Below are 14048 nucleotides of genomic sequence, written 5' to 3'. Positions count from 1 at the left end.
CATGTATACAGACATGTACCCCGGTGATAGTCCCTTCTTGTATGTACCAGGAAGACACTATAAGACGGATAGAGGTGAGAAGGGCCTTTAGGTGGGGCTGAGGGACAAGGGAGGGCAGCCAGTCCATGGCCCCACATGAACCGTGGCTTGGGTGGAGATGACCTTTGTGGGCACTACATCGATCCCTGGGCATGGGAAAAACTGCAGAGGCCATCCGATCCCGGGTCCCAGGAGAGGGCAAAGAGTGTGAGGACTCTTGCTGTCACCAACACCACTTGGAGCCCGGCACCAGGCTTGGAAGGGGCCCAGGTTTTCAGATGTTCGTGGCTGGCCACAGCCCGCCAGTCCCAGGCTGTCTGAGGTTGTCAGTGGCTCCAACAATGGCTTCCATTTTCCTGGCCACCAGGCAGAGGAGTAAAACACAAGCTCAATCACAAACAGTCTCCCACAGGTCAGAAAAAGAATCCTTTAAGGAAAATTCTGAGCAAAGTTTGTTCCATGAGTCAGCTCAGCAGAGTGAGGGACTAAACTAACTACATTGTCCTTGGACGCACTGACATGGGGACAAGGGCCTCAAGGAGGAGGAGGCTGTGAGGAAACATCCTCACAGGAAGTGCTAGGGCCGCACCCTGGGTGGGAGCTCCAGGCCCTGCAGGGGGGCATGAAGACAGGGTGGGGAGGCCCCAGGCAGCCCTGGCTGAGAAAGGAAGTACCCCATATTCTTCCTTTATGGGCTATGCCCTCCTCCTGGTCCTGCATCTCAGGTGATGCACCTGTTGGAACCATTCTACCAGGGCCCGGGCATGTTAGTCCTAGTCCGGCTGTCTCCCTATTGACCCTGCAAGGAGCCCCAGATGGCAACAGGACAGCCTGCAGACAGTCAGCTGGGGATTCAAAGAAGCCAAACCACCTCCAGACAGGGCAGAGGTCATGGGGCTTGTTCCTGCTCACAAGACACAGCCCCACCTGCCCCCTCAGTAGCGTCCAGAGAGGCCTGAAGTCCTGAGGCCACCTGTCCCTAGGTCCAGGGCCTCTTGCCGGTGCCCTCCCTTCCTGTCTCCCCAGCAACCCCGGGATCAGCCCTCTTCCCCTTCTGCCTATGGTGTGCCCCACTTCAGGTTCTTGTCGCCTTCTCCCAGCTCCTGCCCAGCTCCCTGATGCCCACATCACCTTCCCCTGCAAGACCTCTCCTTGCGACCCTGCATGTCCCCCACCTTAGACCCTTCCTCTCAAAGTAGCCCCTGCCTTCTCCTCCTACACCAGAAATACAGACTCATTTCGGGTTCCAAAACAATCTGTGACCTACAGTGACACTGCCTTCCCTGAAACACGCAAGGCCACCAGGCCCCTTCCCCAGGCAGAGACTACAGAGCGGCCTCAGTGTGTTCCTGGGGACAGAGCCCTCTGGAGCCATTTCAGGCAGAAGGCCCTCTACCCCTCTGGAGGTGACGGCCAGGCCCTGGACCCTCCTCACAGCCACATCTGCTTTTCAGGGCGAACTGGACACCTTGTGTGACTTTGTGCAAAGCTGCAACCAGATCCCATTGATGTGGTGTCAGCCCAGGAACGCGGTAAGCAGGAGCACAGGGATGTTCCCTGGGCAGGCGCCCTTTTCTCTTTGTCCTTGGCAGCTGAGCTCAGGGACTATGGGTCAGAGAGCCCTGTCCAGGCATCTTCCGGGAGGATGCCCCAGACGAGGAGACGCGGTGCTCATGAGCCTCCCGTGTGGATTCTGGATGGGGCGCCTGCATTTCCTTCCTGGTCCCCATCAGAAGGACTAGAAGCTTTCTTGGGGAGAGTGTTACCCAGTGCCTCCAAGCTTAAGTGAAAGAGGCTGGAGAAGGAGGCAGGCCAGCAAGTTCTCCTGACCCCCAGCCATCATCCCTCCCCACCGAGCTCCCCAACCTGTGTCTGCTGGATCCACACCCTCATCCTCTGAGACTCTCCTGGGCGGCTCCCTCATGTGCCAGGAATGCTGGAGGGCATGGTGACACCCCCATGTTGTTGGCCAACATTGCATGCTTTTGCCAGCCAATAGAGTCCCTCCACGTGCCACTGCCTGTGACAACGGGGAGAAGCCTGCATGTTACAGGTGTCCCCTGGAATTTAATGGTTGTGACAGCTAATTGTTAGAGTTCCTCCTATGCCAGCTGCCAGTCTAAGAACTTTCCATAATTTCACATTCAATCCTGCCAGTAACTGTACGTGCAGGTACTACTAATATGCCAGTTTTACCAAGGAGGGACCAAGGCACAGAGAAATCAAGCAACTTGCCCCAGGTCACAGAACTTGGGAGTGGCAGAGCTGGCCTTGAACCCCAGGGCCTGCCTCCACCCTTCTCACTGCCCTGCCCCCACCAGGTCAGCACTCATGAAACCATAATGGTTTCCCCAAAACCAATGCAGGGCTCAGAATTAGGGCCCATGAAGAGCATGCTCCTGGCTTGCCTGGGAATCATGTGCCTAAGCTTCCCCATGATCAGAACCTCAGACTGGGCCAGGTGCCTGGAGGACGTGGTGTCCCCAGTATCTATAGTGAGGGCTGCATTAGTCATTTCTTAGTTCAGGCAAGCATGACTGTCCCTGGTGGCCAGGTGAGCATTAGGAGTCCTGGGCACGCCTGGGGGTGGGGACCCTGCTGAGGAGACACATGGATGTGTGTTGACACCCAGCAGGGCCATGTCTGCTGTCAGAGGTTTCAAGGCTCCTCAGGAGACCACTGGGCTCCTGGCTCTGAGTCTGAACAGAGCTCGCGGTCTCAGCCATGTTTGCACAGATGCCCATTCTGCATCTGGATCTCCTGGAGCCTCTTCCAGGGGCACAGCCCCATTATGGTCACTAGCACCACACCGGCCTTGTGCCCTGAACCCACCCAGCCACGTCCACTCCGGGCAGAGGGACAGAGCAAGACATGGAGGGAGGTCCAAGACCAGAGGGAAGACAAGGGAGAGATACCAGAAAGGGCCATCCTACCCCATCGAGGGGAGAGCAGGGGCACTGGGCACCCTCTGATATGGTCCCTTTCCCAAGACCCCACTGGGAATGTCACGGATTGTGGGGCACTTGCAGCTGCCCAGAGCTCTGCCATGCCCCTACCGTGCCAGCTCTGGAGTCAGCCCAGTATTCTTTCAAGCTGGGAGTCACAGTGACCCTGTTTGTTTGCTGATGGGAAAACAGTCCTGAGAGGCCAGCAAAGTCACAGAGGCCCCCCAGAGAGCAAGTGGCAACACCCGGGGCCATCTAAAGTAACCCCCTTCATCCTGAGCAGAGCTGAGAGCCCATAAGTAGGCCCTTTGGGTGTGGGCTCCCTTCCCACTCCTGGGTCCCTCCTATGTGACTTTGTCCCTCTGACCATCTTCCTGGAGACTCGAGTGTGGCTGTTTTCTTCAAGACCGTCTCTCCCTACACACATATACAGAATGACCCAACAAGACTCAGTCTAGTTTCTTAATCTTGAGTCAAACCCTGGCTTCCATCCAAGGTCCTTATTCTTTTCCTTTGTTGCTTTATCCCAGGGAAGCCCTTTAGCTCACCGACTGGTGAGCTAGGAAAGCCCTTTAGCTCACCGACTGGTCCGCCAGGAAATCAGGCCAACAGTGGCCAACCTTACCCTCCCCCACTGCACGTGATGCACGGTCACAGTGCTGTGTCCCAGTGCACATACCCTGTGTGTCCCCCACACAACGCCCTGTGCACAGCGTCTCCTTTCCTCCTCACAGCCACCCCGCAGGGATCACACCTGCCCGTGACAGAGCTTCCCAAGGCCAGACACTGTTCTAAGTGTTTAATACAACACTCCCCCCACAATTCCATGGGGAGAAAGCTGAGGCCCCGCACAGTTAAGTCTCCTGCCCAGAAGCCCTAGGGCCAACATCAGGAGCTGACGCCTCACTGCCAGCCTGGCTCCTTCTCTTCTAGCAAGGTGGTCACTTCTCTGCATGTCACAGCTGTGGAAACTGAGTGCATGAATTTTCGTGATGGACTCAATGTGACGGGGCTGCGGAGAGGTGCGGCAGGGCAGGTGATGACCCCCGGAAGGTTCACGTACAAGTCTAGGCTCCAACACCCATATCATGCTGCCAGAGTCATAGGGAAATATCTGGGCTCTGTCCACAGAGTCCACAGAGTCCATCTGTCCACAGCGCAGTGTGTTATATATGCAAACAATTGTGAATGTCACTGTTATTTTGATAGTATGCTGATAACAGACCTCCTTCTAAATATGAGCTCATGTATGTTTGCTGGGAAAGTGTTCTTCCATGGAACAATTAGAACCTGGGTACAGATCGGCCTTATGATGTATTCATGCCAAGGAGTTCTTGAGTCCTCTGTCCTTGCCCATCGTCACCCATCCTTGCAGCACGGAGGGAGCTCCATCAGGGAGGGGGGTGTGACAAAGCTGGGATGTAGTTTCCCCTCTCCAGGAAGACTGAACTTGATAGCTGTCTGTCAAGCCAGTGAACTTTGAGAAGATCTCAGATCATAACCTTGGGATTGTGATGCAGCTGGCTCTCCTGTGTTCTGCAACCCTCTCCTCCCCCTGACCCGAAACTCAAACACACACACATGCTCACACACACACACACACACACACAGGCAACCCAAGCATGTGCAAGGACATGCTGACACATGCACACATTCCCCATGAAGTAGCAGGAAATGAGGTAATGGAGCCCATGCCCCAAAGCATGGAGATTCAGGCTAGCAGTGACCCATTTGCCAGTGGATCCAAGATTAATCCCTTCACTGTGCAGCACTGAACTGATGTAAACAGTAATTGGTCACTGCCTTAGGTCATCAAATGGTAGGAAGGCAGAGAGGAAGGAGACTCCCCTCTACCCTCAGACCCCTCCACCACTCCCCATGACACTTGCAACACAGTCTCAGGGTCTCTCTGGCCCTCCGCGTTCCCCCTGCCACGTAGGGCCCCTCTTTTCTCCCAGCAGTCCATGGGAAGATGCAGCCTGCAGCTCCCGGAGATGGACTCAGGCGTGGGAGACAGGACGGGCTCAGCACAGGTGCCCCACAGTCATCCCTTGATGAAATCAGAGAGATCCCACAGCGGTTACTAGGTCTAGATAATCTGTTTATGCTCAGGAGTAAATAAGCAGAAATAAAAGAGCCTGAAATAAAGATAAAGATTCTGCTGTTCTCAGTAGCAGCACACCCATGCACACGTGTAACACAAGTGTACTGACCTATAATGAAATCACAAACCTTCACTCACTGCTATAACAGAAGATTTGAATATGTGAAAACCTAGACCACATCGTCAGCTTTTCCCAGAGGAACTCATGGTCTTAGCTCTCCTTTAGTGTAATTGTAATGAACATGCTTAGGGAATTTGATCAAACTCGTTTAAAATTCTCCTCTAAAAATAGACATTTAAGAATTTTTGGAAAAGTAAACAATGCAATATTTACCTTATCATATACTAAAACATTAAGCTCCAGCAATTTAAAGAATAAATATAATGATCCTATAGAATAATGGCCTCAATTCAACTAAACACTTATACACTGGAAGCGATTGTATAAATAAGGAATGGCCCCAGTTGGTGAGAGTATGTGTGTTTGCACATCTGTGTGAGCACGTGAACTTGAGAGTACTCACATATGTTTAATTATTGACATGATATTTTTTTGGTTTTATCTTTTTTTGTTATGTTTTTTTCATTTATATACAAGTTATATAACATGTAGTGTAATAATGGTTTCAGGAGTAAAGTTTAGTGATTCATCACTTACATATAACACCCACTGCTCATCCCAAAATGTGTCCTTCTTACTGCCTCTTGCCCATTTAGCCCAACCCCCCACCCAGAACCCCTCCAACAACCCTCAGTTTGGTCTCTGTATTTAAGAGTCTCTTATGGTTTGTCTCCCTGTTTTTATATTATTTTTGCTTTCCCTTCCCTTGTGTTCATCTGTTTTGTATCTTACATTCCACATATGATTGAAGTCATATTTTTGTCTTTCTCTGATGAATCTCCCTTAGCATAATACATTCTAGTTCCATCCACATTTTTGTAAATGATAAAGTTTCATTCTTTTTATTGCCAAGTAATAGTCCAGTGTGTGTGTGTGTGTGTGTGTGTGTGTGTGTGTGTGTGTATACATATATATACATACTACATCTTTATCCATTCATCAGTTGAACGACATGTGGGCTCTTTCCATAATTTGGCTATTGTTGATGGTGCTGCTGTAAACATTGGGGTGCGTGTACCCACTTTGAATCAGCAATTTTGTATTCTTTGGATAAATACCTAGTGGTGCAATTGCTGGGTCATAGGGTAGTTCTATTTTTAACTTTTTGAAGAACCTCCATACTGTTTTCCAGAGTGGCTACACCCATTTGCATTCCCACCAGCAGTGCAAAAGGGTTCCTCTTTCTCCACACCCTTGCCAACATCTGTTCATCTGTTGTTTCCTAAATTGTTAATTCTAGCCATTCTGTGATGTGTGAAGTGGTATCTCATTGTGGTTTTGATTGTATTTCCCTGATGATGAGTGATGTTGAGCATTTTTTCATGTGTCAGTTAGCCATATGGATGTCTTCTTTGGAAAATTGTCTATTCATGTCTTTTGCCCATTTCTTACTGGATTATTTGTTTTTTGGGTGTTGAGTTTGATAAGGTCTTTATAGATTTTAGATACTAACCCTTTATCTGATATGTCATTTGAAAATGTCTTCTCCAATTCTGTCAGTTGCCTTTTAGTTTTGCTGATTATTTCCTATTCTGTGCAGAAGCTTTTTACCTTGATGAGGTCCCAATAGTTCGTTTTTGCTTCTGTTTCCCTTACCTCTAGAGACATGTCCGGTAAAAAGTTGCTGCGGCCAAGGTCAAAGAGGTTGTTGCCTTTTTCTCCTGTGGGAATTTGATGGCTTCCTGTCTTACATTTAGGTCTTTCATCCATTTTGAGTTTATTTTTGTGTATGGTGTAAGAAAGTGGTCCAGATTCATTCTTCTGAATGTCGCTGTCCAGTTTTCCCAGCACCGTTTGCTGAAGAGAATCTTTTTTCCATCGGCTATTCTTTCCTGTTTTTTTCAAAGATTAGTTGGCCATATGTTTGTGGGTCCATTTCTGGGCTCTCTATTCTGTTCCATTGATCTGAGTCTCTGTTCTTCTGCCAGTACCATACTGTCTTGACGACGATAGCTTTGTAATACAGCTTAAAATGAGGGATTGTGATGCCTCCAGCTTTGGTTTTCTTTTTCAAGATTGCTTTGCTATTTGGAGTCTTTTCTGTAACATGATTTTTTTTAATTTGGCAAGCTCTTGGGGAAAAATACAAATTAAAGCACATTTAACAACATAACATAAATTCCAAGTACCTTTGAAAGTTAAATATTTAAAAAGCTTTAACTCATAGTAATAGAATAAAATGCAAACAAATATTTATTTAAGGTTAGGTGTCTAGGTAAGCATTAAACCAGAGGAAGGAAATCACAAAAGTTCGTATTCACAGATTGAACTGTATCCATTAATTCAACAAAGATTTATTGCATGTCAGCTGCTGGGAGACAGAGGTTAGCCAGAAAAAAAGCTATCTCCTGTCAGGAAGAGGGAGTAGGAGCCATGTCATGCATTTCTTTTGAAGAGTATCAGGTGGTGAAAAACACTGTCTAGAGACTTGAAAGTCATGAGTATGCCTAGTGCCTGGTTGCCAGAGCAGAATCTCAGTGACAGTACATTTAAGCTGAGAGCCAATTGATAAGAAGTCCATAGAGTGAAAATCAGAAGTCCTTCCAAGAAGAGAAAAGAGCCAAGCAATTCATCAGGGCTTTGGGTCTTGGAACATGGAAAGGCTGAAAAGTCAGTCTTGAAAGGTGGTTAGGAATCCCCTAGGCAGGCCAGATAAAAAAGGCACTCCACAGAGACAGAACAACCTGAGCAAAAACTGATAAATGGGAACTTAGTGGTTCTGAGAAAGACTTTTATCAGATTGCTTGCATCCTAAGCTCCAGAGCATAGCCTTTTGAGAAACCTACCTAATCTTTAATAGTCCAGGATCTCTATTTGCCTTCATGCTTACAAGATTGCTTCTGGAGCTCCAGCTATCACATCCACATTCCAGGGAGAAAGATGGAGGAAAGGCACAGGGGCTTTCTACAAATCACTACCCAACAACCCCATCTTCCTTCCATTGGCCAGAGTTGATTTACATGGCCATCTTGATCAGCAAAGGAGACTTGGAAATGTCATTTTACAGCTGAGTGCATTGCCTCCCCCAACAAAATCAGGTCTTTGTTACCAAGGAATACAGGAAGAATGGACATGGCCATTCCCCACTCACCACATTAAAGATTTTAGCCCCATATTAAGGATGGGAAAATAGTTACCAAGATACCGAGTGACTTGCCTGTGGTCAGAGACACAATAGGAACCAGCTCTTTCCCCTTCACATAGAGTGTGCAACATTTAGTGCTTTTCCAAATCAACTTTTCACAGAAAGACATAATAACCCAGAGAAACTTGGAGAGAAAACTGTGTGTCTTGCAGCTGTTGTGTGAGGTACGGATGGCCTTTGTTGATGTGTGCCCATGGGCCAGGGATGGGCCTGAAGCTGTCCAGAGCATAGAGGGATGGGGACCTCTGAAGACAGGCATCCAGTGCATCAGGAACCACTTTTTTCCTGTCTTTCTTCACACCTGTCAGCCCCCTCCCCCACCAGCTTTCTTTGAAGTAAAGTCTTTTCTGTGCAGCCTGTTCTGGGTGGAACAGAGCACACTTACTACCAGATTAGCATCAGCACACTGGCAAAGGGGAGAACAGGTATTTGGGGAAAAATAAATCCTATGGCAGTGCAGTCATTCTTGTATATGGCCCATGAGCACTTACAGCATCCACACTGAATAGAGGCCTGAATAAACCCATGTTAAAAATGACAAAGAGCTGTAGCATCCAGCATTCCCGAGGCCCCTGTATCCTTCTCCATTCCCAGGAGACTCCAGATCAGGAACATAGCATGGACATGAAGCCTCCCCATTCTGTTCTCTTTGGCTTCTCTTCAGTTCCACTGTGAGTCTGGCTGTGACATTATTGGCTTGACAGCTGCTCAGACACAGCATCTCACTCAGCCACAAGTTTGTGCCAGAGGACATGCATTCTCTCATCCAGGAAAAGCCTTTTCTCCTTGTGCTGGAGCCTGTGAGTCTTCATGTGCAGGCTGCCCTAACAGCTGGTTGTGGCCACTGGAAGTCAAGGCAAAAGACCATAGGGAAGAGTGAGACAGGCCACAAATGGGGACATGTAAGGACCGTGACAGCAGACATCAGAATTGGGGGGCAGGGGTGCTACAGAAGCCAGGACAAGGGGCCCAGCCCAGGTGGGGCACAGAAGCACCTGTATGTCATAGCAACAGCTCTCTCCCTATCCTTAGGTCACTCCGTATGTACAGTATTGTCATTAACTGGCCTGTCACCACACGTGTCATTAACACAGCTCTTTCACGTCTGCTGCCTTAATCTCATCCCTGCTGTATCCCTGGCAGCATGATCTGTATTTTCCAGAGAAAAACACTGAGGGTCAAAGCCTACCCAGGCCCCCTCAGGCAAAAGACAGCTGGGCCAGAACTGGTACCCCCCTCTCCTGCTTCCTGAGTCTGCCCGCCTCCTCTGTGGATGAAACCCTACTCGTGGCCTGAGCCACTCATAATACATGCACACCACAAGTGGGAGCTGGCAGGGGAATGGTGTGCACAACTCCAAAGATTCAGCATGAATCCTAAACGGGGTGTGCTCTCCAGGCTAAGTCTGCTCTTTCCTCCAGCACTTTGCATGACTGCTCGCATTGTGAGTCCTCAGTTGAGCAAGTGCACTACTTTCCTGTGCTGCTCTAACAAAGTGTCACCAACTTAGTAGCAGAAAGCAATAGGTTTTCAGTTCCAGAGTTCTCACAGTCCTGGAGCCTGGCAGCGTGAAATGGGTTTTCCTGAGCAGAAATCCAGTTCTCGCCAGAACTGCTCTCGTTTTGGAGGGTCTGGGAATAATCCCCTTCCTGCCTTTTCTACTTTTGGAGCTGCATTCCCAGGGTTCCCTGGCTCCTGGCCCTTTTCTCCATTTATATGTCAGCAGAGCAGCACCTTAAATCTCCCTTCCTCTCACCCCTCCCAACACCTTCTCCTCTTCGGTGGTTAAATCACCTTCTCACAGGAACCCTGTGGTCGCCTGCAGGCCACCCAGATAACCCGGGATAACCTCCTCATCTCAAGATCCTTAACTTAATCACACAAAGGCCCTTTTCCAGTGTAACCCAAAACAGCTACAGGTTCCAAGGACCAGGACCTGGGTATCTTTCAGGGCCATTGTTCAAGTGACCACAGCAAGCCAATGAACTAGAAGCTCCTTTGAGAGCAGGGACTGTCCAATTTGGCACTTTGCACCTTGTGCAGCACAGAATGAGCAGTGGGTCATAAGGACCTGAAGGTGCAAGTGTACATGTTGTGGAGGGGGGTGTGCAAAGACCACACTAAGGAAGGGCCATGCCCAGAGACTTTGCCCAGTCAGTGTTCCTAAAGGTCTGACTACCTTGGTGTGCTGGTAGGTTTGTTTGAGTTAAAAGCAGACCCTGTGGCCCTAGAGGAACTACTTGCTAGAAGGGAGCTAGAGGTCTGGGAAAAGCCAACATGGTCTCCCTCCTCTCAGGTGTGCTGCCTATGGAAGATGCAGGCCCTTTCTTATCCACTGTCTAGAGTGGCCAGAGATACTGGCAGATGGCCAGTGTGCCCAGGCCACCCTCTCTGGCTTATCTGAGCCTTTCACCCAGGAGTCCTCAGCTGATTCAGAGCTAGGGACAAGGAGGAGATGACAGTAAACTAGGGGCAAAGTTTACTGTCCTGAAGCATCTATGTTGTTCTCTTCCCAAACCAAGGGGTTCATGTTTGCTGCTGCCTCCACAGCCCATCTCCAATCCAAGGATGCCCCTAGCTGCCCTTGTCCTGGGAGCCCAGAGCCTGGCCTGAGAGTTGTAGTGAGGACTTAACCCTTCAGCACACATTCGGTGAGGGAGGGAAGTCTGGGCAAGGCTCATGCTGCTGCGGCAGTCAGGCTTTGTTCTTGTTCCTGAGTCTCCCAGTCCAGGGAGGAGCAGACAAGTTCAATACCAGAACAGAAGGAGTCCAGGGTCAGAATACTGGGGCTGCCTGGAGGAGGCAGGGCAGACTCCAACTGAGCCTTGAAATAACAGCCCAGCCTGGAGGCCAGCACCCAGGAAGAGGAAGAGCATCATGAAGGTCCTACCATGTGGGTCCTGATGGGTCATGAGCCTGAACCTCTTGAGCCAAGGGCACCACAGCTTTCTGGTTCTAGCTCCAATGTATTCGCAGTGACTTCTCTCTTCTCTTCCCTGCAGGGTCGATGCCTCAACTTTACTTTAGTGAATCTCCTCTGCAGGCAGTTGCCCTGTGGCTCAAACATCTGCCTTACAGCCAGCCAGGAATGCTTCTCTCTCCATAACTGCTGCTCATGGTGCCAACACCCCTCTCCCATATGCTCCCGGCCACCCTCCAGGATGCTGCCACTGCTGCCTCCCCCTGCCCACGCGCTCTCCAGAACTACTTTGCCACTCCTAGCCCCATAGCCCAGCCTCTAAAACCCCCAAGACCCAAGAATGTTAAGAGCTCTTTGTGTACCAAATTGGACAGAGAAATTGAGTCTTGGTTTACGGTCTAAAGGAGTTAAAATTGTTGCTTATCAACAAGAGAGTTTGTTACTTTTTGAGCATTGTGCCACTGTAGGAAATGTATCTATACTCTTTCTGCCAGGACAAAGCACCTTGGTATGTATGGATACAGACATGGATGTGCCCCACTCCCCACAGCTTGGTCTTCATCTGTCATGAAGGGCTTGGATGCATGGGGTCTGAGTCAAATGTTGTTCTTTGTGAAAAGCCCAAAAGATCTTTGAAATGTGAATGCAACCCATTTCTCCACTCACTGGCTGTTACTTATCTCTGCTTTAATTTCCTCATTGAAAAGATGGGAATAATGGTGTCTCCTTTACAGAAGTCACCATTTATTGACTACATAAGTGTCTACATGCTGAAGGCTTAATTCTCTTTATTGCATGTAATTTTTCTAACAACCACACATAGGAAGCCACATGTGCATCATCTCCAACCCACCAAATGCCACGTTCCTAAACACAGCCTCCCAGATTCTTGAGACCATTGTGTGTCTAGATTCTGCCAATTGCAGTGTTAGATATCCATAGTTCCAGCTCCATCTATGGTATCACCCAAGTCTTACTAATGGGAACAAGAGGAGGAGGAAGAAATCGTATGATGAATATATAATAATAGTAATAAGAAGGGGGAGATGAAAATGAGATGATGTAATAATAATAATAATAATAACTATTATACAAGGAGGAGGAGGAAAAAAAGATGAAAATAGAAGATGAAAAAGAAAATAGAGGAAGAAAAAGAGATGAAAATAGAAGAACAAGGAGGAGGAAGAAGATGAAAAGGAGGAGAGTACTGAACTGGCTGGAGACCTTTGGTATCACCAAGCTCCCGGAGGGTCACCTCTGTCTCATGCATCAGCACTGCTGAGGTAAGGTCACTCAGGCAAGTGCAAACAATGTCCTACAAAACTCTGTCTGGGGCTCCCTCTTACTGGTCCACTCTTGGGGCACCCGGGTAGCTCAGTGGGTTGAGCGTCCGACTTCAGGTCAGGTCATGATCTCACAGCTCGTGAGTTCGAGCCCCTTGTTGGGCTTTGTGCTGACAGCTCAGAGCCTGGAGTGTGCTTCTGATTCTGTGTCTCCCTCTCTCTCTGCCCCTAACCCACTCTCATTCTGTCTCGGTCTCTCTCAAAAATAAATAAACATTAAAACAAATTTAACTGGTCCACTGTCTATGACATTACCAGATTGAAACCTCTCACAGCCGAAAATGACATGTGCCTGGCGTGGCCTGTCCCCAGTGAGCCTGTGCTAGCTCCTGATGCTCGTCTCTTCTTGTTGAAGGACTCACAGGCCCTTTCCCAGGGTCAGCATCAGACTCTGGGTCTCATCCAGCTCCAGGCTCCATGCACCTCCCCTGTGATCCAGCACTCAGATGACCTGTGATCCAGCACTCAGGTGACCTGTGCAGATGCGTGATGTCACCTCTGGGATCACATCATGCCCTGGCCAGTGAGTTCTGAGTCAGGAGATCACAGGCACAGCAGCTTGGTGCTGCCTTGCTCCTTCTTCCTACGTGGACCTACCCATGCCCTTTGCCACTAGAGACGGTTCCCAGCCAGACATTCCAGTGGATGTATGCAGCCCTTGTTCTCCTTGTTCCTATGCAATCTTAAGGAGCCCTTTGCTGTCCCTCCACTGTGCTCAATAGCCTCAGTTCATTCTGGGCTGTCACCCCCTGACACTATTTACTCATCTTCGTGTCTCTGTTATGTGTCCTGAAAAAGGCTTTTCTTGTTTTTGGTTCTTTTCAGTCTGAGCTCGGCAAGACAACCCCCTGAGCCACACAGACATATTTCAGTACTACACCATGTTTTACAATGAAAGAAACTACAAAATAATCCCAGACTGTCCAACCTTTTATGAGCCCTAGGGCATGGGATCATGAAGTAATGATTTTTGAAACTCTGAAACTGAACTCCCCATGTTAACAGGACCTTTGACCACTTTCACCCTTCCCTATCAAAGGGGATACTTCTCCCTCAGGTCCCACCCTTCTTGGGCTGCCAACCAGGGTTCTACTAACCAACCTAGGAAGTGCTTCATTGTGAAGAATGAACCATCACACACCCCATGATATGAAAAGCACGTGTTTTTGTTGTTGTTGTTGTTGTCGTTGTTTATTACCCATTCAAAGGCTCTAGAGCTGTCCTGCCTCTCTGCCTTTTCCAAGCCTCCTCAGTTGTGAAATGGCAGCACTGTGCCATATACTGATGAGGTCTGTGACCTCACAGAATTCAAAGACTTCAGGGAACTTAACTCCCCATGGAGGGTTCGACTAGCAAAGATAGAAATCCTAGAGATTAAACAGAATGGCTTCTGAGTATGCAACCTTTGTGCCAGGCTTGAAAAACCTAGAA

General features: G+C 48.9%; 1 long non-coding RNA gene across 1 annotated transcript; it reads left to right on the top strand.

The window, feature by feature from the left end:
• The first annotated feature begins 5 nt into the window (after positions 1-5).
• Positions 6-11918, top strand: LOC122492950. The gene is made up of 3 exons (XR_006299790.1): positions 6-74; positions 1494-1571; positions 11357-11918. It is a non-coding gene; the product is annotated as an uncharacterized LOC122492950 (long non-coding RNA).
• Positions 11919-14048: the final 2130 nt, after the last annotated feature.

This window comes from Prionailurus bengalensis, chromosome D2 (assembly GCF_016509475.1).
Source record: "Prionailurus bengalensis isolate Pbe53 chromosome D2, Fcat_Pben_1.1_paternal_pri, whole genome shotgun sequence".
Classification (NCBI taxonomy): domain Eukaryota; kingdom Metazoa; phylum Chordata; class Mammalia; order Carnivora; family Felidae; genus Prionailurus; species Prionailurus bengalensis.
The sequence above is the reverse complement of the archived record's forward strand: the minus strand, read 5'-3'. Positions and strand labels throughout refer to the sequence as shown.